This window comes from Staurois parvus, unplaced genomic scaffold, assembly GCF_062004578.1.
Source record: "Staurois parvus isolate SC_StPar_1 unplaced genomic scaffold, SC_StPar_1.0 ptg000288l, whole genome shotgun sequence".
Taxonomy (NCBI): Eukaryota; Metazoa; Chordata; class Amphibia; order Anura; family Ranidae; genus Staurois; species Staurois parvus.
Window position 1 is genome coordinate 1,515,337 of NW_028318084.1, and position 26,094 is coordinate 1,541,430.

General features: G+C 42.7%; 1 pseudogene; it reads right to left on the bottom strand.

The window, feature by feature from the left end:
• Nucleotides 1-235: 235 nt before the first annotated feature.
• On the bottom strand, nt 236-4,541 carry LOC149458302 (uncharacterized; annotated as a pseudogene).
• Between the last annotated feature and the right edge of the window lie 21,553 nt (nt 4,542-26,094).

Below are 26,094 nucleotides of genomic sequence, written 5' to 3' on the forward strand. Positions count from 1 at the left end.
TCACAAATCGTGTGGTCGCCCATTATTATTTTATTATTATTTTTAACCTTTTGAGGTACCCAAGAAACGTAACTTTAAAAGGTTTGTAAAACCAGGAAAAGTGCCACACAAAAGTGCAATTTATAAACTAGTATGTGAAAAAGTGCAACATCAATGAATAATAAAATGTTGACAGCTGAGTGTAATTAAACTCCTGTGACCAGGCGGAATGGTGCCTTTCACATATAGGATAGTGCTAACTTGTCTGCTGATGGGATGGCATGGGATGAGAATGATGGTGGTACGAGTGCTGTAGTTTTGGTATTGGTGCTGGTGTCCAGACTTCAGTCTCGGACAAATGTGTGCTGGTAGACAATTGTCCACTGACCCCCCCTTTGCAGGACTTCTATAAGCAAACTTTCAGCCAATTTGCATTACTCATCCATTCTTTTCCTTAATTTGTTGGCTGTGACAATACCAAACCGATCATAATCATCAGACTTTCGTTGTAGAGCTGCAGTTGCCTTAGTTAAGAATGAAGATGTGACATCCTCTAGGTTTCTCTTTTTTCTGGCCTTGTGTCTTGGTACAACAGGAGTGGACACAATGACATCCTCATTATTGTCAGGTTCCTATGATTGGAAAAAACTATCAGCAAAGCTCAACAATATTTTGTGAAATTCATAGCATATAGGCTGCTCATTCAACTACATGGTGTTATGTCACTACTGCACATCAGGAGTCCATATAATGAATATAACACACTACAAAAATACTCCTATGAGGTTTATGAAAACAATTTTCAGTAGGAAGTAATGGCAAAAGTACAAATCAATACTGTATTTACCTGAGAGGGTGGAATGTCCTGAGAGTTTTCCAGCTCAAGGTCAGATGATGGGGATTCTGCAGAAACTGGCAATGGTGTTGCAAGAGTACAAAATGAAGCTCTGGCATCTACTTGCTCTGTCAGAAAGCAAAGGCTTTCATAGTACCACAGCCATGGAACATACACATCAGCTCCTGTGCCAGATTTCTGTGATGCCTTTACTTTATTTAGCTCTTTTTTGAAGACTGTTCTTAAATTTGCTATTTTCTTCTGTACATACTTGTCAAGATCTTCCTCAGACCTTGTGCTGCTCCATGTGCTGGCATCCATCTGAGGTGTCTGCAAAGCATTGTGGGATCCTTTATGCTTTCAGCCCTCTGCGGCTCCTCCCCCAGGAGGTGGCGGCTTATCACATATAAGTCTGCTGTTTGTGGCTGTCCATTACATTCGTGTCCTGTCTGTTGCACAACAGCAAGCTCCTGTATAGCTACTCATTGCTTTCCTGGATACCGACTCGGCTTTGGCGAAGACTCCTCCTGGCTTCTGACCCTGGCTCTGGCGACCATTCTTCCTGGCTCCTGATCCCGGCTCTGGCGACCATTCTTCCTGGCTCCTGATCCCGGCTCTGGTGACCATTCTTCCTGGCTCCTGATCCCGGCTCTGGCGACCATTCTTCCTGGCTCCTGATCCCGGCTCTGGTGACCATTCTTCCTGGCTCCTGATCCCGGCTCTGGCGACCATTCTTCCTGGCTCCTGATCCTGGCTCTGGCGACCATTCTTCCTGGCTCTTGATCCCGGCTTTGGCTACAATTTCTGCTGTTGAACTTGCATAGGCTCTTGTCTTATTTTTATATTCATAAACCTACCTTTAATTGCACCTCTTTGTGTGTTTGGTTCCTCGCTCCCTGACGATACTGCACCGTAGGATTAGGGCAAACCGCTTTCACAGTTCAGCTAGCTTGGGGAGGGCCTCATGCTTTTTGTTGCCGTCTGAACACTCCTTGGACTTCACCTTCTAAAGGCAAGGCACCTGCCTGTACATGTCAATGAAGCATGGAAGGAAATCATGGCAGGGGAATTTGTCTGTTCAGGTTTCTATATGATAAAAATTAACTGGTCAGCCATGAAGCAGATTACAGATAAAGAACTACAACATTCAGTTATGTTACATGGTTATACAAATATGTCACCAAACTTTTTAAAAACATCTGTGATATGCATTTTGAATAAATCAGGGCCAATCTCAAATGAAAATTTGTGAGGCCTGCTTTGTGCAGCAGCACCGGTGTGTCAACATAAAACATAGTAAATAGTGTAATATGCAAGAAGTAAAAGGTCACTTATCTTTGTTCATTTTCACTAATCACTCACATGAAAGATCGAGGTGTTGAATGCTTGAAGAATCAGTGAGTGTGCGCTCATTGCTTAGCCTCTGATGACTCAAAATGTGCACAAAATGGTGGACGAAGAAAATGTAGGGGAGCCCAAAGCAACGGGCAGAGAGACATCTGGAAGAAAGGCGAAAGTGACAGAAATGTCCAGAAGTGAAATGGTGGATCATGTATACCTGTTGGAGAAGCATGATTATGATGGCAAGCTCCAAAATTATGAGAGGCCCAACAGCAGGAAAACATAATCTCGGAGAAAGTTCTGGAAGTCCTTAGAAAGAAGCAAGGAGTTGAAAGATCCAAAGAAGAAGTCCGAAAAAAGATGGTCAGATTTAAAACACTGTGAACAGGACCAGCTTGAACAAATACATAAAACTATTAGAAAATGTACATACAGTGAGGAACAGAAGTATTTGAACACCCTGTCGCCGCGCTGCGCACTCCCTGAGCCGCGCATGCGTGATGAGATTGGGAGGAGGTCATATGTCGTCCTCCCAGAACGAGAGAACCACCTTGCGCCTGTCATTGGACTATATGGCGGGCGGGAGGTGGTTAATATGCACGTGAGCTAGTATAGTATATAATAGTCAATGGGGGGTGATGGCAGGAAATCAGAGGAGATTCCAAGTAATAATCAAGTAATAATCATGAGAAAATTCAGGTAAGTTTGACAAGATTGGTAGGTGAATATTTTTAGTAGTGATGGGCCAAACACCCCCCTGTTCAGTTCATGGTGGAACATTCGAACTTAATGGGTGTTCGACCGCAAACTTTGGATTTAATGCAAGTCTATGGGACTGTAACTTGTAAATTCAAAAGTGTCCATTTTGAAGGCTTATATGCAAGAAAAGTCATTGTTCATAAAAGGGGTATGGGGACTCGGGTACTGCCCTGAGGGACATGAATTTTTTCAAAAAGTTCCATTTTTCACAGTGCCCAGCATTGTCGCAACAACACCAACTCGCCAAAATAAAAAAAAAAAAAAACGCCTGCCAACCTGTCTGCATCCACCGAGCACTCACCGCAATCTGACATTTGCGGTCAGATGTAAACAATATGGCAGAGATAGCAGTGACCAATTGTGCTGTGATTGGTCAAGCATTGGCCAATCACAATGCAATCTAAACGCGCAGTGCATTCTGGGGCGTGGCGGGCAAACAGCTGATGTTCGACTCGAACTTCCAGACCATGCCTAATGCACACAAGTCCAAGTACAATTTGTTTTCAGTCTTATGTAAACAATATGAACGTTCAATGAAAGAGATTTATATTTTTTTACACAAATTGCCTTTATCACACTTTATATACTTTATCACACTTTATATACTTGCATATATTTGGGTTAATTATATAGATTATTTTTGGATTTATAACCACAAGTTTAGGATTTATTAATTTAAGAATATAAAATATTTTTTGGTACACTAAATAATTTAGATATATTTTTTAGTACACTAATTAATTAGCAAGGGAGTGCTGCACTATTGTTTGAATGTATAGAGATTTGATTAAGATGACTGCTGAAAATGATTCTGACTATTATTATTATTCTTCACGGTTTATATAGTGCCAACAGTTTGCACAGCACTTTACAAGAGGGAGACAATACAGTTACAACACAATTTAATACAAGATGGTAAGGAGGGTCCTAAGAGCTTACAATCTAATAGGAAGGGGAAAGTGGTACAAAAGGTAACAACTGTAAAAGAATGAACTGATGGAAAAATTAAAAGTTCCGTAGTTAGATGGAGGTGGGATAGCCTTCCCGGAAGAGACGAGTTTTCTGGGATCTACCAAAAGTGGTGAAAGTAGGAGATAGCCAGACAGATTGAGGAAGGGCATCCCAGAGGATGGAAAGATAGTTGTAACAGGTGAGAGATAAGCAGCGAGTGAATGAGTACATTGGTGGTTTCACAGTTTACAAATGGGTGTATTTTGGAGATGGTACAAAGGTTAAGTCTAAAAGAGTTAAACTGCTAATCACGGGAGTCATATTTTACACAACACTATAGACTCCAAGGGTGACCGCTAATTGGCCCAGCACTGTCACCTACAGTTAGTCACGTTTCTCCACACCAAGAAGTACCAACGCTGATATGGTTGTCCACACTATATTAGAACCACCACCAGGCGTGGCCTGCTGGATGCTGATGTCTAAGACATTCTTTGGATGTGAGAGGAGGAGATCCAGAGCAAACGAAGATACGTTCGTGCACGATTGCCTAAACACATGCTTGTAAAACTGGTGTCGGTGGAGACACCTGAGTGAGTTTTCTTCGTTCATTAAAAAGTTTGTTATAATTTTAAAACTTGCTGTACCATGATTCTTTCTTCTTACCTTTAAACATGGTCCCTATGGTATGGAAATATACGAAAGAGTCGTGAGATATATTCCTGGAAATTACCTATATCCTTGAATGTGTCAAGGTCCTACCTTTTCCCAGAGGTTATGTTACTCCATGTGCTGGCATCCATCTTGGATTTCTGCTGAGCATGGTGGGAAGCTTTTATGCCTTCAGGCCTCTGAGGTCCATCCCCCAGAGGGGTGTGGCTGAGTACATATAAGCCTGTGATCTGCACATGCTCTTTGCACTTGTGTCTTGTGTCTTTGTCTTGCTACAGCTCTGTGTATATGCTCGTGACTCTTCTGGTATTCTGACTCGGCTTGTGACTAAGACCATTCTCTGTGTTTTCCTTCGATCTGACCTTCCGTTGCTGAACCCGGCCCGTGACCTGTGATTCTCTGTCTACTGTTCTGTACTGTTTTGTCCTGTTGTTGTCGACTCGGCTTGCCTGACTACGCTATTGTCATTCTCACCAGCTACACGCCATTGGCGGCGGCCATTACCGCAGCCGGGGTGTCTCGGGGGCCACTACGAATACCTGGTGATGCCCTTCGGGTTGTGTAACGTGCCCGCAGTTTTTCAGGAATTCATAAATGATGTCCTTCGTGACTTGTTGCAGAAGTGCGTAGTGGTTTACCTGGATGACATCCTGGTTTACTCTACCTCCATGGAGTCCCATATCCAGGATGTCAAGCGGGTGCTGCAATGATTACGGGAGAACGAACTCTTTTGTAAGCTCGAGAAGTGCGAGTTCCATCGATCCCAAGTTGCCTTTTTAGGCTACATCATTTCTGCGGAGGGATTCTCCATGGACCCTCAAAAGGTTTCGGCGGTTCTGCAGTGGCCTCGTCCCAATGGTCTTCGGCCCATTCAGCGCTTTTTGGGTTTTGCCAACTACTATCGGAAGTTCATCAGGAACTTCTCCACGCTGGCAAAGCCTCTCTCAGACCTAACCAAGAAGGGCAGTAATCCTCACGAGTGGCCATCCGAGGCCATCGTAGCTTTCGAGGCTCTGAAATCTGCCTTCGCTTCGGCTCCGATACTGTCTCATCCCAATCCTGGATTGCCCTTCGTCCTTGAGGTCGATGCATCCGAGACAGGAGTAGGCGCTCTCCTGTCTCAACGTCGGTCACCCGATGGACCCCTACTTCTCTGTGGGTTCTACTCCAGGAAGCTTTCCTCTGCAGAGTGCAACTACCAGATTGGAGATAGGGAGTTGTTGGCAATCAGTCTGGCTCTCAAGGAATGGAGGCACCTGCTCGAGGGCTCCGCGGTTCCGGTCCTCATTCTTACCGATCATAAGAACCTGACTTATCTTTCGGAGGCCAAAAGATTGACACCCCGTCAGGCCAGATGGGCCTTGTTCTTGTCGCGGTTCAACTATGTGGTCTCCTATTTGCCTGGTTCCAAGAATGTCAGGGCTGATGCATTATCGAGGCAATACTCTGAGTTGTCCAGGGAGGACTCTGAGCTAACCTCGGTCATACCTCCGGATCAGATCCTGGCTGCCATTCGCACCAGTCTGACTTCTCCCCTTGGGGAGCAGATTTTGGCGGCTCAAACTGATGCTCCTCCCGAGAGACCAGAGGGTTGATGTTTTGTACCCGAGGGGTTGCATACCCGTCTGCTGCGTACTTACCATAACTCCAAAACTGCCGGGCATCCGGGGAGGAACCAGTTGTCTTGGGTCGTCTCTCGGTTGTTCTGGTGGCCAACTCTCCGTGCCGACATCGCCTCTTATGTAGCGGCATGTTCGATCTGTGCCCAGAATAAATCTCCACGGCATCTTCCAGTGGGTCTTCTGCAACCCATTCCCAATGGGGAGCGTCCTTGGTCACACCTGGGCATGGACTTTATTGTAGACCTCCCTTTGTCTTGGGGTCATACGGTCATTCTCATGGTCGTCGATCGTTTTTCCAAAATGTGCCATTGTATTCCACTCAGGAAGTTACCAACAGCGCAAGAACTGACCACGGTCTTTTCCAGGGAGATTTTTCGCCTGCATGGGTTGCCCAAGGTGATTGTCTCGGACCGTGGGAGTCAGTTCGTGTCCAGATTCTGGCGCGCTTTCTGCTCCCAGTTGGGTATTAGTCTCTCCTTTTCTTCAGCCTACCACCCGCAGTCCAATGGGGCTGCGGAGCGTTCCAATCAGGCCTTAGAACAATTCCTTAGGTGTTATGTCTCGGACCATCAGGACGATTGGGCCGATCTCCTGCCTTGGGCAGAGTTTGCCAGGAACTCAGCGGTCAACTCCTCCTCCGGGATGTCTCCCTTCATGGCCAACTATGGGTACCAACCCGCGGTATTACCTGAGAGGTTCTCACCACAGGACATTCCGGCTGTGGAGAACCATCTTGCTGCCCTGCGTTCTTCATGGGGGCAGATCCAGAGGGCTTTGAGGGACTCGGCTCAGCGTCAGAAGTTCCAGGCTGATCGCAGACGGTTGCCCGCTCCTTCATACCAGGTCGGCGATCGGGTGTGGTTGTCTACTCGTAACCTCAATCTTCGGGTGCCCACACCCAAACTAGCTCCCCGTTTTGTCGGTCCTTTTCGCATTCTCCGCAAGGTGAATCCGGTGGCCTATGCCCTTGCCCTTCCACCTGGGATGCGGATCTCCAATACCTTTCATGTATCACTGTTGAAACCTCTGATCTGCAATCGCTTCACTGCCTCTTTGCCTCGGCCCCATCCCATTCGGGTTGACGGTCATGAGGAGTATGAGGTGAGTCGGATCCTGGACTCTCGATTGGTGCGCGGTCGATTACAGTTCCTGGTTCATTGGCGCGGTTATGGTCCCGAGGAGCGTTCCTGGGTTCCTTCCGCGGATGTCCATGCTCCTGCCCTCCTCCGCGCTTTTCATACCCGCTTTCCTCGGAAATCTTTTGTTGAGCCACGGAGGGGGAGGGGCCCTTGAGGAGGAGGTACTGTTAAGGTCCTACCTTTTCCCAGAGGTTATGTTACTCCATGTGCTGGCATCCATCTTGGATTTCTGCTGAGCATGGTGGGAAGCTTTTATGCCTTCAGGCCTCTGAGGTCCATCCCCCAGAGGGGTGTGGCTGAGTACATATAAGCCTGTGATCTGCACATGCTCTTTGCACTTGTGTCTTGTGTCTTTGTCTTGCTACAGCTCTGTGTATATGCTCGTGACTCTTCTGGTATTCTGACTCGGCTTGTGACTAAGACCATTCTCTGTGTTTTCCTTCGATCTGACCTTCCGTTGCTGAACCCGGCCCGTGACCTGTGATTCTCTGTCTACTGTTCTGTACTGTTTTGTCCTGTTGTTGTCGACTCGGCTTGCCTGACTACGCTATTGTCATTCTCACCAGCTACACGCCATTGGCAGCGGCCATTACCGCAGCCGGGGTGTCTCGGGGGCCGCAACCTGGTTCCTGGCTGCGTCAAGTCCATCCCCACCATCAGGGGCCCTGGTGAAGGGCAGCCTGGGACTTAGACTCCGCGCCCTGAGGAACTTCGGTCTGTTGGTGGTGGTTGTCGTCAGCCAGTGCCTTACCCTGCCACTAGGCCTACCTGTCCGTTCCACAGCCCTGCCCTGACAGAATGGTGGAGTTTCATCTGAGGAAAATTTGTTCGTTTCTCGCATCTAAGAATTGGATTGCGATATATCCTTTCTATATCCTTGAATGGTGGTTTTTCATCTGAGGAAAATTTGTTCGTTGATTCACACAGTAATATTTTTCATTGGAGGAAAATTTGTTTATTGATTTACACAGTATTGTATTAAAGAATTGATTTGTTATATATTGCGCAGAGCAAAAAGGTATTTGTTAATTTTTTTGAGCTCGGTTGGGTGATTTAAAAACATTCTCTTGGTGGTGGTTCTAATATAGTGTGAACATTAATTAAAAATCTTTTTTGGACATTATTTATGGACACTTTTTTTGCATAAAATTTTTTTAATTTTTTAATTTTTATATATTTTTTCTTATATTCACTTTGTATTATTTACCCAATTAGCACATTCCTTTTATTTATTTGTTTAAGCAAAACTTTTTTTGATTTTTTTGAGTTGGGAATTTGCTGCTTTGGAGTTAGAGGGTGTGGCGCTTTTCTTAAAACACTTTGCTGATATGGTTGTGCAAAGTAAAAAAAAGTATAAAAATGTATACTGTAGAGGGGGGAGGGATTAAAGGAAACCCATTGGTTGACAATGGCTGCCCTGGGAATATACATTAAATGCATGCATTTTTAAGTGCTTTGATTGCAGCAGAATCTGCAACTTTAACTGAATCCTCTCTCTGGAAGAGGCAGCCTACTTTTGCCATCTGCTGCAACACTTGTGTAGAGTGTTGAGCGAAGACTTGAGAGATACTGCAGAGCAGCAACGCATAAGGAATAGTGCACCCTGCACCTCCTGCACTTGTCTTGTGACAGATCACTGAGTGAAGAGTACTGGAGATATATAGCAGGGTAGCAATGCACAAGGAATACTTTATCCAAGATCGCCTACTCTTTGTCCCGCAATCTGATATCACATCATCGGCAAATGCAGTAGATGCATTAGGAAAGTCACTTTGCTCTGCATCAGCTCACAGCATTCTCCTGTGCAGCTCTATGCTCTTTTTTTTAAAGATATATATAGAAACAAAAACGGGTCAAAGTAAATAAAAATTTCTGTTAATAGGTATATTACATACTTATTCATAAGACTGACCGATAAATTTTATAGAAGAAAATACAATATACAGTTAGGTCCATATATATTTGGCTCAAATGTAATTTGACAAATGCATATAATCATAAATAAAATGTTCATTTTTAATGATTTATTGAGAATCCTTTAGTGACAATGACTGCCTGAAGTCTGGAACCCTTGGACATTACCAAAGACTGGGTTTCCTCCTTTCTGATGCTTTGCCAGGCTCTAACTTCAGCTGTCTTCAGTTGTTATTTCTTTGTATGTCTTTCTGCCTTTAGTTTTGCCTTCAGCAAGTGAAATGCATGCTCAATTGGGTTGAGATCAGGTGATTGACTCGGCCATTGCAGAATATTCCACTTCTTTTTCTTCAAAAGCTCCTGGGTTGCTTTTGCAGTGTGTTTTGGATCATTGTCCATCTGTACTGTGAAGCGCCGTCCAATCAACATTGCTGCATTTGGCTGAATCTGGGCTGAGAGTATATATCTAAGCACTGCAGAATTCATGCGGCTGCTTCTGTCTTCTGTCACATCATCAATAAACACCAATGACCCAGTGCCACTGGAAGTCATGCATGCCCATGCCATCACACTGCCTCCACCATGTTTTACAGATGACGTTGTGTGCTTTGGATCATGAGCTGTTCCAAGCCTTCGCCACACTTTTGTCTTCCAGTCATCTTGCTACAGATTAATCTTAGTTTCATCCATCCAAAGAATGCTTTTCCAGAACTGGTCTGGCTTTTTTAGATGTTTTTTGCCAAAGTCTAATCTGGCTTTTCTATTCTTCAGGCTTATGAATAGTTTACACCTTGTGGTGAACCCTCTGTATTTGCTCTCATGAAGTCTTCTCTTGATTGTAGACTTTGACAATGATATGCCCACCTCCTGGAGAGTGTCCTTCACTTGTCTGGATGTTGTGAATGGGTTTTTCTTTACCAAAGAGAGGATCCTGCAATCATCCACCACTGGTGTCTTCCATGGACGTCCATGCCTTTTTATGTTGCTGAGCTCACCAGTGCGTTCTTCTTTCCTCAGAATGTACCAAACTGTTGCTTTGGTCACTCCTAATGTTGCTGCTATCTCTCTGATGGATTTGTTTCATTTTTGAAGCCTTACAATGGCCTATTTCACTTGCATGGACAGCTCCTTTGAACCCATGATGTACGTTCACAGCAATAGATTCCAAATGTAAATACTGCACTTAGAATCAACTCCAGACCTTTTACCTGCTTAATTGATGAAGAAATAATGGAGTAGCCCACACCTGGCCATGAAACAGCTTTTGATTCAATTGTCCAATTACTTTTGGTCCCTTGAAAAAGGGGGATGGCCACTCTTAACCTCCTTGGCGGTATTCCCGAGTGTAGCTCGGGGTAACATTTCAGTACCACAAACGGTAACCCCGAGCTACACTCGGGAACACCATGCGGCATTGCTCCGGCATTTGTTCTTCACTTACCTTACCCTGCGCTCCCTCGATGTGTCCCCTGCAGCGTCCCCGGCCATCTCCTCCGGCCGATGCCGGCATCCGGCTTCTGTGTCCTGTCCCTGTGACGTCGGGACGTACGGGCGCCGCTGGCGGTGGGAAATTTAAAAATTTTAAAAAATGTCTTTTTTTTTTACATTTTACATAGTAAAACATTGCTGTCTCAACCCATTTCACATACATTTTGTCCCGAGCTTTGTCTGGCGCCCTGCCTGCATTTTGTCTGTTCTTTCTGCCTGGAAACTGAGAAATGTCCATGGCATCCAAAAAGTGTCCCTTTATGTCAAAAGCGGTTTTAGATCAGCTAGAGAACAGCGATAGTAAATCAGAACCACTTGCAGAATTGAGTGATAATGATTCGTGGGGGAAATTCCTCATCAGACACTGAAAACGATTTTGCGACTTTGCTCAGCAATGTGCTAACTTGGCGCTATATTTCATATTTCAGTGTTTTTGGTTTGATTATATTATTGAATTAAATGTTTTATTATTATATTATTATTTTTTATGATTATTTATTAAATTATAATTTATGATTACGTGTTTCAAATTTTATCCTCCCCGGGATGTTTACTAGACTCTTGTTCGGACAGATTTCAGTGAGTTATTCCTAAAAATTACAGCCTACAATAAAAAACTACATATTTCCATGCAAAAAAATGGTACCGCTTTCAGCACCAAAAATCGGAAAGAATCATACCGCCAGGGAGGTTAAGAGCTGTAATTCCTAAACCCTTCCTCCAATTTGGATGTACATATCCTCAAAAAACCTGGGATTATGCACTTTCAGCACATATCCATTATATAACTATAGTTTGAATATGTTTTGGTAAATACATGAAAAAAAACTAAAATTGTGTGTCCAAAATATGTGGACCTAACTGTATGGTATTTAGAGCAGAAACATTATTTCAAAAAGAGTAGGCAAAGGTTGAATAAATTGAAAATAAAATAGTTCAATAAGTTTCTAAATCTGCATTTTAGGCTAGTCCTGCATAATAGCAGTAACTAGGAGTAGGATATGAAAAGGAGTGAAAAGAAGGGGGCGGGAATAATAAAAATAAATAAATAAAGGAAGGAAGAGTGGGTGGGAGGAAAAAAAAATCATCTTCCCTCTGCGGCAATTCTTTATAAAAGTTGTCGAATTTAGAGTGAGTTCATATACAGTTACCAGAGTGTCCATGTTTTAGTATGTTTCTATGCTCTGAAGTATGTTATTGGTACTCTCCTGCTCAGTGTGCCATGTGTTGTGTAGGGGCAATAGCCACAGCTTGCACTGGGGTCCTGTTATAAACAGCTTCATGACTGCCTACAGCTGAATACCTTACACATTGGCATATATGAATATGTTCTAATTTGTTAGTGACCCAATTTCCAAGGAAATTAAACCAAGGGGTATTAAGCAAGGTGTACTGTATAAAATATAGTATTGTTGTAATACCGTGCAGAAATACTGAATTGCAGATGTTAAACGGAGACAAGGTGGCAGTGTCCTGCAGCCCAGTTGCACAGACTCTGTTGAAAAGCGTTGTGGGATTTGTAGGCTGAATTTCAGGATTTCACTGACAGGGAACTATTAAACTACATTTCCCAGAAGAGCTAGCTAATGGGTGGGGGCAGATAAATACAGGAGCCTGGGAACCAGTGGACAGGGTGAAAGCTGGAGAACAGGTGCGGCGGAGAAGAACGTGTGGAACAGCGGAGGACCGGCCAGGCTAGGCCGCAGGGAGAGAGAAGGAGAAGTTGCTGATTGCCGACACTGCTGATGAGTCTGGTGAGCTGTCCCACAGGCTGGTGGTTCAGAATGCTGCTGTTCAGAGTGATCTCTGAAGGAGGAAGCACAAAAATACTGGGGGCCCCCATCTACAGAGAGACCATCAACTACCTGACCCAAGCCACAGATTGAGTGAGAGAGTTCCATTCTCAAGCCTTTTAAGTTCACAATAACATTATTCAAGTCTGCAGCTTCCTGCCTAAGTTTAACTGGCACTGTTCACAACTTACACGTTAGGGCCTAGTTAAACCAGCCTACCAGTTATTACACTTTCGGTATAATCCAATCACAGGAGCCCACTGCTGTGTCTTGCCCTCAGCAAGTTAAGCCACATCATTGCTTCCATTGTAGTTGGCCCACCTTCACCACAGAGTTCCTGAAATGCTGCAGTTTGCCACAGGGGTCGCAGGAGGAATTAATCCCTACAGAAAGGGCTTCTGTTCATTTAATTCCTGCCTAAATTTACATCTTACCCTCTATGTTAAAGGGGTACCATCCAGGCTACCTTCCACTTAAAAGGGGCAGCTCCTTCACATCTTATTAAAGAACTACTACATTTGCTACCAGAGGGATTTGAATTCTTAATGTGCACCAACTCGGGCCCCATCGAGTACGCAGAAGATCTTATACTGCAGTTTAAAGGGACAGTGACCTACTTGATCCAAGAGGTTTTTTTCTTAACCTCAGAATAGAACCCTGTCACCTGCTTCTGAGAGCCCAAAGTGAGCTAACCGCTGTGCTTGGTAGTTTTTTTTTTTTCTTGCTCACTAGGGAAAAACATCTCAGGACAGGGGCTAATGGAAAAATTCTGAATTGCAGGACATCGATAACTGATTGAGATTTTGCTGTGTTTGATTTTTTGCTTGAAATTACTCCAAGTGATAGCTATTATTTCATGCACAATGTTGTTTACTGTGCTTACATTTAATCTCAATACAATCAAGATATCAGTTCAGTCTAAACTGTCTGTGAGTCAAATTTGTGGTGCCGTCAGAGGGTCCCTCTGACTGGAGGTTAAAGGTGGTGTCAGCAAAGGTTGGGCTTTCAGAGTGGGGTCAGGCCAGACAGGGAACCCAAAAATTACCAAGGGGGTGGTGCTACATTGTATTAAGATTTTTTTTCAACTGTATTGAAAAAAAAAAAGTCAAAAGAGTACTGTGGTATGTATTAGTATGGCCTTTCCCCAATTACGTTAGTCAGCAGGATCTAAATTGAGCCTGCTTTGTTTTCTCTGAAAACAGCTGGCCATGCTGTACTTTGGTTTATCTGAGCCATTTACTTTACTTACTGTGTGCAAAAAATGATGTAAAGCTAAAAAAATGGTAATTCCTATTGCCTATGAATTGTAGTGAAATAAACCAACTTAAACAAAAGTTTTATGTTTTTTGGTTTTTTTTTTTTTCGAAGGAAGAACAGATGTTGTACTAAAGAAAGTGATGATAATGTTAGACTATGAAAACTTTGTAAAGGCAGACTTTTTGTCACATTAAAAGACTTGGCACACGTTCAAGAGTTCCTAATGTCATTAGAACTCCATCCTATTGTATTGGTAATAAACTCACTGCAGCTTTTTTTTTTTTTTTTGGCTGCGCTTGTTTTTATTGTCGCAAATGATTGCTAGAATACTTACCCCTGCTGCTAATTGAAGAGCAAGGCAAACTTAAATATCTACACCTCCCTACCTCTACATAGACTTCAGAGCCTGAGCAAATAACAACCTCATTACTTATTCAAAAAAGCTCTTTTTGCTGCAGTATTTTCCTCTTTTCTTTTTCAAGAGTAGAAATTAACATACTGCTGGGCTGCCACTGAGATTTCGACAGCTGGAAAGTATCTCATTCATTATATACATTCCAGTCCATTATGAACACCCCAGATTGTACAGGAGCACATGCTCAACTGTAAGCAGTACTTAAATCAAATGGGTGTAAGGCTTGCCACCATGGGACAGTCTTGCTGGGTGGTTGCTACGGTATACTGTCAGTAATTATTTATACATTTTGTAAGTTCGGGAAGATAAACTTTAGCAATTGCCATGACAGGTTTTGATAATGGCGATGACTCATCTCTGAAACATAAAATAATAAAAATAGTTTTTAAGGAAGTAATGTAAGTACATACAAAGTTATTTTATTTCACTTTAACAAGAGAACCATTTACTGTACAGCTAACTATAGGCACTAGAATGAACCTAAACTGGACCTATCAGTAACAAGTCAACATCCATAGGTTCCTCTACACTACCTTTTATCATTAAAAGACACACTTAACCTCCCTGGCGGTATGATTATTTCAGATTTTTGGTGCTGAAAGCGGTACCATTATTTTGCATGGAAATATGTAGTTTTTTTTATTGTAGGCCTGTAATTCTTAGGAATAACTCACTGAAATCTGTCCGAACAAGAGTCTAGTAAACATCCCGGGTAGGATAAAACTTGAAACACGAAATCATAAATTATAATTTAATAAATAATCATAAAAAAAAATGTTCGCACATCGCTGAGCAAAGTCACAAAATCGTTTTCAGTGTCTGATGACGAATTTCCCCCACGAATCATTATCACTCAATTCTGCAAGAGGTTCTGATTTACTATCGCTGTTCTCTAGCTGATCTAAACCCGCTTTTGACCTAAAGGGACACTTTTTGGACGCCATGGACGTTTCTCAGTTTCCAGGCAGAAAGAACAGACAAACAAAGAACAGAGAAATGCAGGCAGGGCGCAGGACAAAGCACTAGGGACAAAATGTATGTGAAATGGGTTGAAACAGCAATGTTTTACTATGAAAAATTTGTTTTGAAAAAAATGACATTTTTTAAAATGTTTCAATTTCCCGCCGCCGCCGGCGCCCGTACGTCCTGACGTCACAGGGACCGGAACACGGAAGCCGGATGCCGGCATCGGCCGGGGGAGATGGCCGGGGACGCTGCAGGGGACACATCGCAGGAGCGAAGGACAAGGTAAGCTCTGCAGGGAATCCCTGAGCAACGCCGCATGGTAAGCCCAAGTGTAGCTCGGGGTTACCGCTTTTGGTACTGAAACTTTACCCCGAGCTGCACTCGGGAATACCGCTAGGGAGGTTAAGCTTCTTTGAGTGACTATGTGTAGGTGTGAAAATAAAGAAAAAAGACCAGGGGGTAAAGGACTCAGAGGCCAAAAAGAGGGTCCAAATGAGGACAAACTGCAGCCTTGAAAACCAAATATTAAACAAAAATAATTTAATTTGCAGTAAAAAAAGTACAAATATCACAAAGACATATATGGCATGGTAAGCCAAATTATACAAAAAATTACCTCACCACCACCCAGGGGGAAAGGAAGTCAAAAGCAGAATGGCAAGATCAATCTGGACAGCACTAGACATGCAAAAAGTCCCATAAAGATGTGATGAATAGTAGACCTGTGATGAATAGTATAGTCTCAAAATTTGAACAAGACAGTGAAGATGATAACCAGGTGATGATATAGATAGCTCAAGAAGGTATGGTGAGTACCAAGGACAGGATTCATGTATAAATCACATAACCATATAAATATACACGAGAAGTGCATAATAATCAATCTAGATAAACATGATCCTTGATGCAACCATCAAAAATAATTGATATAATCCCTAGTATCAGGGTAAAGAGCTGAAAGTCATTCCTCAGGTATCAGGTAAAGTATGAAAGTATTACAGATCTCTCATCAAAAATATGCGGTTAGGCTTGTGGTGCAAAATTATGTAGAATACATCTCAATATTGCAAGAATGAACTATAGGCACTAGAATGAACCTAAACTGGACCTTTCAGTAACAAATAAGTCAACATCCATAGGTTCCTCTACACTACCTTTTATCATTAAAAGACGCTCTTAAGCTTCTTTGAGTGACTGTGTAGGTGTGTTCTTGGAGAACAGTGTGTGATGGCAGGGGCGGACTCACAACTCATGGGGCCCCCAGGAAATAGAGGATCATGGGGCCCCTGTGTCCTTCCCAAACTCAAAAAAGCCTATGAAAAAGGTACCAGGGGCATCTCATGGGGCCCCCTACTGACCCCGGGCCCTCGGGCAGTGCCCGAGTTTCCAAATGGTCAGTCCGCCCCTGTGTGATGGTGATTTGGAGGAAGCATTTTCATCTTTTCCCATCTTTGGTGATCACTGAGACTGTAACATTGCAGCAAGTGACCAGGGGAAGAGCAGCTATACAAGGATGATCTTCACAACTTGGAGCCCTACACAAGAACATAAAGGCCCTACATGCACCCCAGGATTTACGGGACTGTGAAATCTAGTGGGATTATTTTTCTTTAGGAAGTAAATGCTGCCTACTGGGATTTCTTTAAGATATACATACCTGCAAGTTTTCCACTTACATATGACTTAGCATTCATTGACATAAAAAAAGACATTCTAGAACAGGGGTGGGCAAACTTTTTGACTTGAGGGCCGCAATGGGTTCATATATTGGACCCGGGGGCTGGACCAAGAGTACATGAATGATGTGTATGTGTCATCCATAGTAAGTATAGTAATATTCCCCCATAGTAAGCATAGTAATTAATCCCCCATATAGTAATTCATCCCCCATAGTAATTCATCCCCCATATAGTAATTCATCCCCCATAGTAATTCATCCCCCATAGTAATTCATCCCCCATATAGTAATTCATCCCTCATAGTAATTCACCCCCCATAGTAATTCATCCCCCATATAGTAATTCATCCCCCATAGTAATTCATCCCCCATATAGTAATTCATCCCCCATAGTAATTCATCCCCCATATAGTAATTAATCCCCCATATAGTAATTCATCCCCCATAGTAATTCATCCCCCCTATACTAATTCATCCCCCATATAGTAATTCATCCCCCATAGTAATTCATCCCCCATATAGTAATTCATCCCCCCTATAGTAATTCATCCCCCATAGTAATTCATCCCCCATAGTAATTCATCCCTCATAGTAATTCATCCCCCCTATAGTAATTCATCCCCCATATAGTAATTCATCCCCCATATAGTAATTCATCCCCCATAGTAATTCATCCCCCATATAGTAATTCATCCCTCATATAGTAATTCATCCCCCATAGTAATTCATCCCCCATATAGTAATTCATTCCCCCTATAGTAATTCATCCCCCATATAGTAATTCATCCCCCATATAGTAATTCATCCCCCATAGTAATTCATCCCCCATAGTAATTCATCCCCCAAGTAATTCATCCCCCATATAGTAATTCATTCCTCATATTAATTCATCCCCCATATTAAGTCCCCAAGTCCCCCCTGTGTCAATTCACTTACCTTTGCTCCGCGCGTTCCTCTCGCCGTGTTCCCGCGCCGTTCCGGTGTAGCATGAAAATCTGTCTCCTATGAGGATCTGTCCCCCTCGACGTATCTGCGCATGTGCCAGTTTCAGGCATTAGCAGCCGATCGGTGATCTCCGGCACATGCGCAGATACGTCGAGGGGGACAGATCCTCATAGGAGACAGATTTTCATGCTACACCGGTCTTCAGGGCGGACTGTGAGAGGAGCCTAGCTCCCCTCACGTTCGTCACGCTGCCCCGCCTACACACATCCTGACAGTATCAGGCTCCGCGGGCCGTAGTTTGCCCATTGCTGTTCTAGAATGTGGTAAAAACAATTGAGTACTGTCCGTGATACTTTTTTTATTTGTACTAACATACAATTTTGAGGACAAGCTTTTGGGGTATGTCCCCTTCTTCAAAGTCCAAACAGTACTATTACCTAGGTTACTATTACTACGTAATAGTACTGTTTGGACCTTGAAGAAGGGGGCATACCCCAAAAGCTTGTCCTCAAAATTGTATGTTAGTGCAAATAAAAAAAGTATCACGGACAGTACTCAATTGTTTCTGTCGCAAATGCACTAATACGGCTACAATCAACTCAAGTAGAATGTGGTAACTAAGTTGTAAAGCCTCTTTCCATGATAGAAGCCCTGAAATGCATACTGATAGCTGGATACTCATGCTGCGTCAAGGAAGTTTGTGTACCCAGTTCTAGTGGACACACCATGGTTTGGAGTCAGTCAATGGATATTCCCATCAGAGGCTTCAAAGTAAAGTATGAATTACAGTTGACCTGAAGAATATTTTGTGACAAACCCCAAACTATGTAGAGAAAGTGGGGGAGTAGAACTGAACACAAGCCTCCCTCATTTTCCACGTAATTCCCAAATCAGTAGCAATGATCAGATTTAAATCTCTTGCATATAGTCAGAGAAGGTGACAAATTTGACAAACCACAGTCCAGCAATGGTAATCAAACTTTATGAGATAAAGTAGGAAGAGGAATGGGAGGGGGAAGAGTTACAGAGGTGATAGAGGTCGTCAAACTATTGGATAGTGATTTAATACTGAGAATGTAATATTGAGCCCTGGTTCACACCCATGCGGTGCGGAATTTGCAGCGTTTTCTGTGTGAATTCCATACCGCATCAGAATCGCACCCCGTTCATGCCAACCACTGCGGGTGTATATGTTAAGTTAACAACACCCCGAAAGCGCTCCGCAAAATGCAGTGCGACGTGCAGAATCGGATCGCATAGGTGTGAATACCCATGCGATCCCATTCTAGTGTGAACCCAAAAAAGGGAAAAAATGAGAAAACAAATCCAGACAATCACATCGGCTGATTTGGAAAGAATTTATTTGCAAATTATGGTGGAAAATAAGTATTTGGTCACCTACAAACAAGCAAGATTTCTGCTCTCACAGACCTGTACCTTCTTCTTTAAGAGGCTCCTCTGTCCTGCACTCATTACCTGTATCAATGGCACCTGTTTGAACTTGTTATCAGTATAAAAGACACCTGTCCACCACCTCAAACAGTCACACTCCAAACTCCACTATGGTGTAGGTACAGGTCTGTGAGAGCCAGAAATCTTGCTTGTTTGTAGGTGACCAAATACTTATTTTCCACCATAATTTGCAAATACATTCTTTCCAGATCAGCCAATGTGATTGTCTGGATTTATTTTCTCATTTTGTCTCTCATAGTTGAGGTCTACCTATGATGCCAATTACAGGCCTCTCTCATCTTTGTAAGTGGGAGAACTTGCACAATTGGTGGCTGACTAAATACTTTTTTGCCCCACTGTATGTGAACCCGGGCTAAAGGTCCCTTTTGCATGTGTGACACTTTTTGATGGATTGATTTGGCTGCAGAGTTTGCAGCATTTTTTGTTACAAGGCTTAGTTTTTTTGAGACTTTATCATCATAATAAAGTTTCTTCCTTTTGACACCCACAGAAGTTTCCAGTCTGAGGTTGGGTGGTTACCTGAAAGCCAGTATGGCTCTTCTCCCCTCCCCTCCCCTCCCCACCCATTCTATTCTGAATTTTAGTTCACACAAACACTGTATAAAACACAATTTTTTAATGAAAATATAAAAGATGATGTTACAGCGAGTAAATAGATACCTAACATTTCACGCTTTAACATTGCGCATACCCAAGGAATAGCGCCAAATTACGGTACCTAAAAACCTCTATAGGCGATGCTTTAAACAGATTACCAGTTACAAAGGAGATGTGGAGCTAAAATGATTGGTCTTGCTCTGAAGTTCACAACGATACCTTACATCTGTGGTGCGAACATCGTTTACATAAGTGAGCGTGACTTACTGTACGTATGTGTTTGCATTTGCATGTGAGTACGGGGGGTGCTTTAATTTTTTTTATTATTATTTTAGTGAAAACTTGTTTTTGCATTGTCCCTTTTAATTTTAAGCAACTTTGCTATCACAAGAGATGAACAACATCCTTTATGATAGCATGGGCCATGACAGGTCCTCTTTATGGAGAGATCTGAGGTCTGTTAGACCCCCAGATCTCTCCTCCGGCCTCCAATGCAGCCGATCAGACACAGATCAGTCTGAACAGCTGCTTCAGGTAAACAAAGAACCGAAACGAGAAGTGACAAACGCTTGTTGCTTCCGCTTTCTGAGGTCACAACGTCAGTTCCTCTCTCTGTGTGTAATGCAGTCGTGCTCCCTGATCGGACAGGAGAGCCAAGGAAAGGCAGTGGCAGCAGAGGTGGGGGACCTGCTTTTGCCACTCACAGAAGTGATTGAGTGGCTTTACAGCCACTTGAATAACTTCTGCTTTACAGGGCATTATCTGCTGTAAATTTTGATACATCATTCTGATAAGGCCACTGAAAGCCCAGGGTGTCATATGACGTCCACCTGGGTGTAGTGGTTAACCACTTGCCCTCCTGAGGATTTACCCCCCTTAATGACCACGCCTCTTTTTGCTACTCGGCGCTGCACTAATTCAACTGATAATTGCGCGGTCATGCAATGCTGCACCCAAACTAAATTTACGTCCTTTTTTTCACACAAATAGATCTTTCATTTGGTGGTATTTGATCACCTGTGTGCTTTTTATTTCTCACGCTATAAACAAAAAAAGACCAAAAAATTTGAAGAAAAATTATATTTTTTACTTTCAACTATAAAAAATATATAGTAAACTCAAAGTTAGTTATAAATTTAGGCCAAAATGTATTCTGCTCCATGTTTTTGGTAAAAAAAATCCCAATAAGTGTATATTGATTGCTTTGTGTGAAAGTTATAGCGTCTACAAACTATGGCATAGATACTGCAATTTACACCATTTTTTTGCTATACAGCGCTGCGCTAGTTTAACGGACAATTGCGCGGTCATGCTATATGGTACATAAATGAAATTAATGTCCTTTTTTCACACAAATAGAGCTTTCTTTCAGTGGTATTTGATCGCCTGTGCGGTTTTCATTTTTTGCGCTATAAAAAAAAAAAAGGCTGACAATTTTGAGAAAAAAAACAATATTTTGGACTTTTTGCTATAAAACATGTCCAGTAAAAAAAATGTAAAAATCAAACTTCGTCATAAATTTTGGCCAAAATGCATTCTGCGACATGTCTTTGCTAAAAAAAAATCCAATACGTGTAAATTAATTGGTTTACGTGAAAGTTATAGCGTTTACAAATGGCGGGAACGATACTGGGATTTTTAAGGTTTTTTATACTAATAATGGCGGTGATCAGCGACTTATGGCAGGACTGCGGCGGACATTCTAACACTGGGGGGGAACTGACTTGGGGTCACTGACATCCCCAGTGACACCAATACAGTGATCAGTGCAAAAAAAAACCACTGACACTGTACTAATGGCACTGGGGAGGAAAGGGTTAACTTTTTTATTCACTGAAAGGGTTAACTGTGTGAGGGAAGTGTTTTACTAGGGGGCGGGGGTGTGTACTGCACGGGGACATGCTTATACGGGAGAGATAAACTCTTCTCTCCCGATCAGTGTGTCAGGAGCTGTCAGGGAACTGACAGAAAGCAGAGCTACTGCAGCCCTTCTCTCTGTCAGTGATTGCCGCTAATCGGCGGGACATAGCCAGTAATGACGGGCTGTGACCCAGCGACTGACACCCGCTGCCGGGATCGGCGGTGCAGGTAGGGTGGCGGTGTGCCTCATGCGGGCCCTCTGCCTGTTTTGCAAAAGCGCGTTTTAAAACGCGCTTTTGCCCAGCCGTGCCGCCCTGCCGCCGTATTTCTACAGTGGCTGGGCGGCATGTGGTTAAAGAACTTTGGCTCTGCAAACAGCTATTCTAGTTTAAACCCTATTAAATTCTTGTCTGGGTGTTACAGCAACTGTTACAGCAATGGCATATATTGTAAACAGTGTGCGTCTCAAATAAAACATACTGTGGCAGCTATCTTGTTTGTGTGTAGAGAGAGGGTTATATGCTTAGTTAAATTGTTAGTAAAGTCCTGTTTTTTTTATACCTAGAGGTGAGCCTATAATAAGGCTTACATGTAGGTACAGTAAATATCCCTTAAACGTGTTCCATTTAGAAGATATTTACTTTAGCAATGCAGGTGATGTCAGTGGCTCATGCACACTGCCGTCCATTGAGAGAACCGTGTTGCTGTCGGTACTCCTGTACGAATGTGTTGGAGTGACATCATCGCGGCTCAGTCAGTCACAAGACCACAGCCCGCAAACCCGGATGGAGGACCGGGTGAAGATGGAGGCCACAGGGAGCTGTGACAGTGCTCCACTGGAGGGCTTTGTTTTCAGGTAAGTCTTTCGTAATGTGCTAGTATGCATTTTTTTGCAGTTTACTACGACTTTAAAGGACTACTAAAGGCAAAATGTTTCTTTTTGGGGGGTGGTAGAGCAAAGGAGGGTTATTCCCCCTGTCAGTTTCTTTTTTGCTATCTGTGTCCCATTGAGATTTCCTTGTCCCATAGTCACAACAGGAAACAAGAAGAAATTCTTTCCAAATTGAGGAAGATTTCCCCTCTTTTCTTAAAGCGGAGTTCCATTCAAAAGCAGAAGCTCCGCTTATTTGCCTCTTCTCCCCCCCCTCTACTGCCATATTTGGCACCTTTTGGTGGGGAGTGGATTCTTTTTTTTGACAGGTACCCACTCCTAGTTCCGGCTCAGTTAGCCGTGGCCAAGTGAGATGCCGGCACCCTAGAGGAGAGGAGAGAAGGGATGGCACGGGTGAGAACATCGCTGGAATCTTGGACAGGACTTATCTTTCATTTGGTGACAACCCAAAATTTGGGATTCTCTTTAATGGGCTGCAGACAGCAATGAAAAAAAAAACCAGGTGTTTTAGGCCTTCTCCACTACATACAAAACTTTTAGTGTACTGGTGTTTTGAATGTTGTTTTCGGTGGAAAATCTCAGCATAGGGTGAGATTGAGATAGAGAGTGTGTAGTCATCACATTCTGGTAGACAGTGTAGCTGTTACATCTCATGCTTCAGATAAAACGTTAAAGAAGACTTTACATTGGGCCCAATGTTTATGTTTCTACATTATTATAATACGTTGCGGTTAATCGGAATAAGGTTAAAAAAATTAAGAATTTTTTTTTTAAATTAGCAAAATGAAATTCGAATGCTTCACATGCACTCAGCATTCTGTTTGCCCTTTGGTCTTGAACAAATGAGATTCTGCATTATTTGTTTGTATTGCTGCTAATTCCTAGTTCTCCCTCCTGCCTGAAGGTTATTGAATACAGTGGGGGGCATGGCAGAATAATATAATTTGTCTTACAGAGCAACACTTAATTGTTTCAACAGATAGCGCACTGGTTCATTTTCAAAGCACAACTTACCATATTCAGTTACAGTACGATAAAAAATATTCCACTTTAGGCTACTTTCCAAAAATAGAGCATCACCTCAAACCATAAAATACATTTACATTTTCTCCTTTTATAAGCCCACATATGTCAGTAAAATAAATTGATGGCTAAAACATGCAATCGGTATAACAAATTAATTGCTGTATTTAGTTTTAATTAGGTTTGAAAGACAATAAACTGGTTATTGAATGTAATGTCCTCTAGGGTTACAGCACAGTTAAAGTGCTGTAAGCTCCAGTGAACAAGATCAGTGAGGCTTAAAGTATAGCTAAAGGAAAACTGTATTCTTTACCTTTTGGAGACTCAACAAAAGTGAAAGAAAGTCTAAAATTTTGGTTTGTCACCAGAAAAGAAAGAGGGGAAATCTTCCAGAGGTGACCCTAGTGACAACCAGGAGTTCCCTCAACATTAAGGGATTTAGTTTCACATTTCCATTTGGCTATAGGACAGGAAGTGAAATGAAATCTCCCCAATGGTAATGATTGCAAAAAAAAAAACTGATAGGGGTTATAGCCCTCACTTACCGTATCCAAAATAAATATTAATAAAACAAAGTTTTGCCTCTAGTTTTAGGTACTTTTTAGGCTTTAGGATATTCTTACAGTTTTTTAAAATTTTAGTATTTGATGGTCATTGTTTAGTCTGATCTGGGCAAGGTAGGGCTAAATCAGAACTGTGAGAGTTAAATTAGGGGAGCATATATGTAGTATCCAATAAAGACTGAAAACTTAGTTCACGGTTTAAAAATACTACAAAGAAGTGCATTTGTTATACAGTTTTGTGGGATATACTGTATAGCAGTGTGTCATAACCTTTTTTCCATCAAGGCACCCTTTAAAATTATGGACAATCCTGAGGCACCCCATTCTAAAATGTAAAAAAGTCAACTAATAGTTTTGCATATTGCAGCAGCATCCGGACACTTTGGGCACCCAACATTAGAGGTGCAGGGGTGGACTGACCATTCGAGCACTAGGGCACCGCCCGAGGGCCCGGGGTCAGTAGGAGGCCCCATAAAATGCTCCTGGTACCTTTTATAGGCTTTTTTGGGTATGTTTTGAGTGCGGGCAAGGACACAGGGGCCCCATGATCCCCAATTGCCCGGGGGCCCCATGAGTTGTCAGTCCACCCCTGTAGAGGTGATTTATTCTTTCAAAGCAAATACACTTTTGCCCACTGTTACTGACTAGTATTCCAGCATTTCTTCTTCCTCATTTTCTATATCTCACACAACTAACATGACCCCAGTGCTGACACAGGGGCCCCATGATCCCCAATTGCCCGGGGGCCCCATGAGTTGTCAGTCCACCCCTGTAGAGGTGATTTATTCTTTCAAAGCAAATACGCTTTTGCCCACTGTTACTGACTAGTATTCCAGCATTTCTTCTTCCTCATTTTCTATATCTCACACAACTAACATGACCCCAGTGCTGACACAGGGGCCCCATGATCCCCAATTGCCCGGGGGCCCCATGAGTTGTCAGTCCACCCCTGTAGAGGTGATTTATTCTTTCAAAGCAAATACACTTTTGCCCACTGTTACTGACTAGTATTCCAGCATTTCTTCTTCCTCATTTTCTATATCTCACACAACTAACATGACCCCAGTGCTGACAGAGAGGGGCAGGAGCAAATATGGATGCTGTGCAGGTGCCTGATGTCCTCCTTAACAACCAATGATGTCAGCAGTTGATAGGACACTAGTGTCTGGCCTGCACAGTTCCCAAGGTTGTAATGTTAAACGATGGAAACCTGTGAGTTTCTATAACAAAGAAGCAGGTTTGAGCCACCTGCTGGCTTGTCCGCAATTTGGGGAAATCTTTAGGCATTTTTCCCAGGCGCCCCTGAAGACCCAGAAGGCACGCAGGTTGAAAAAGGCTGCTGTATAGGACCACTAAACATTAGGATGCCTGTGGGTGTCTAAATAGCACATGATTACACCACAAATTAACAAATTCATTTTTTTAGGGGATTGACTTTTAGATCAGTTTCTGCTTTGTTAATTTAGTCCATTGTCATGTAATTACTGATTTTGTGATAGCCTTATGAAAAAGCCCTGATAGGGTTAATCCACTAGCTGAAATGCTTATAGGGAGAGTGATATCACCTTACCCACACCTCTGAAGAAGTCTTGATGATGAAATGAAAAAGACGAGGTTTGTGAAATACTTCTGCAAACACCAAAGGTCTTGCTAGTGCTGTAGCTGGGTGATCGCAGCAGATGTTATAGCTGACAATCACAGTGGAATTTACTTTTGTTATCCGAGTTAGGCTTGTTTTTACACCTGTGAATACCACGGTGATTTTTTCTTTCTCTGAGCAATTTTTATATTATTTATGTTTCTCAGTCAGATGGGGAAAAATCAATAAGAATGACATACGGTCCAGCTAAGTCATTTATTCCTGATGCCCTGAAGGAGAAATTATTATTGAGTGCTCTTAACGTAGCTGTAATAAGGTTGCCATGTAACTTT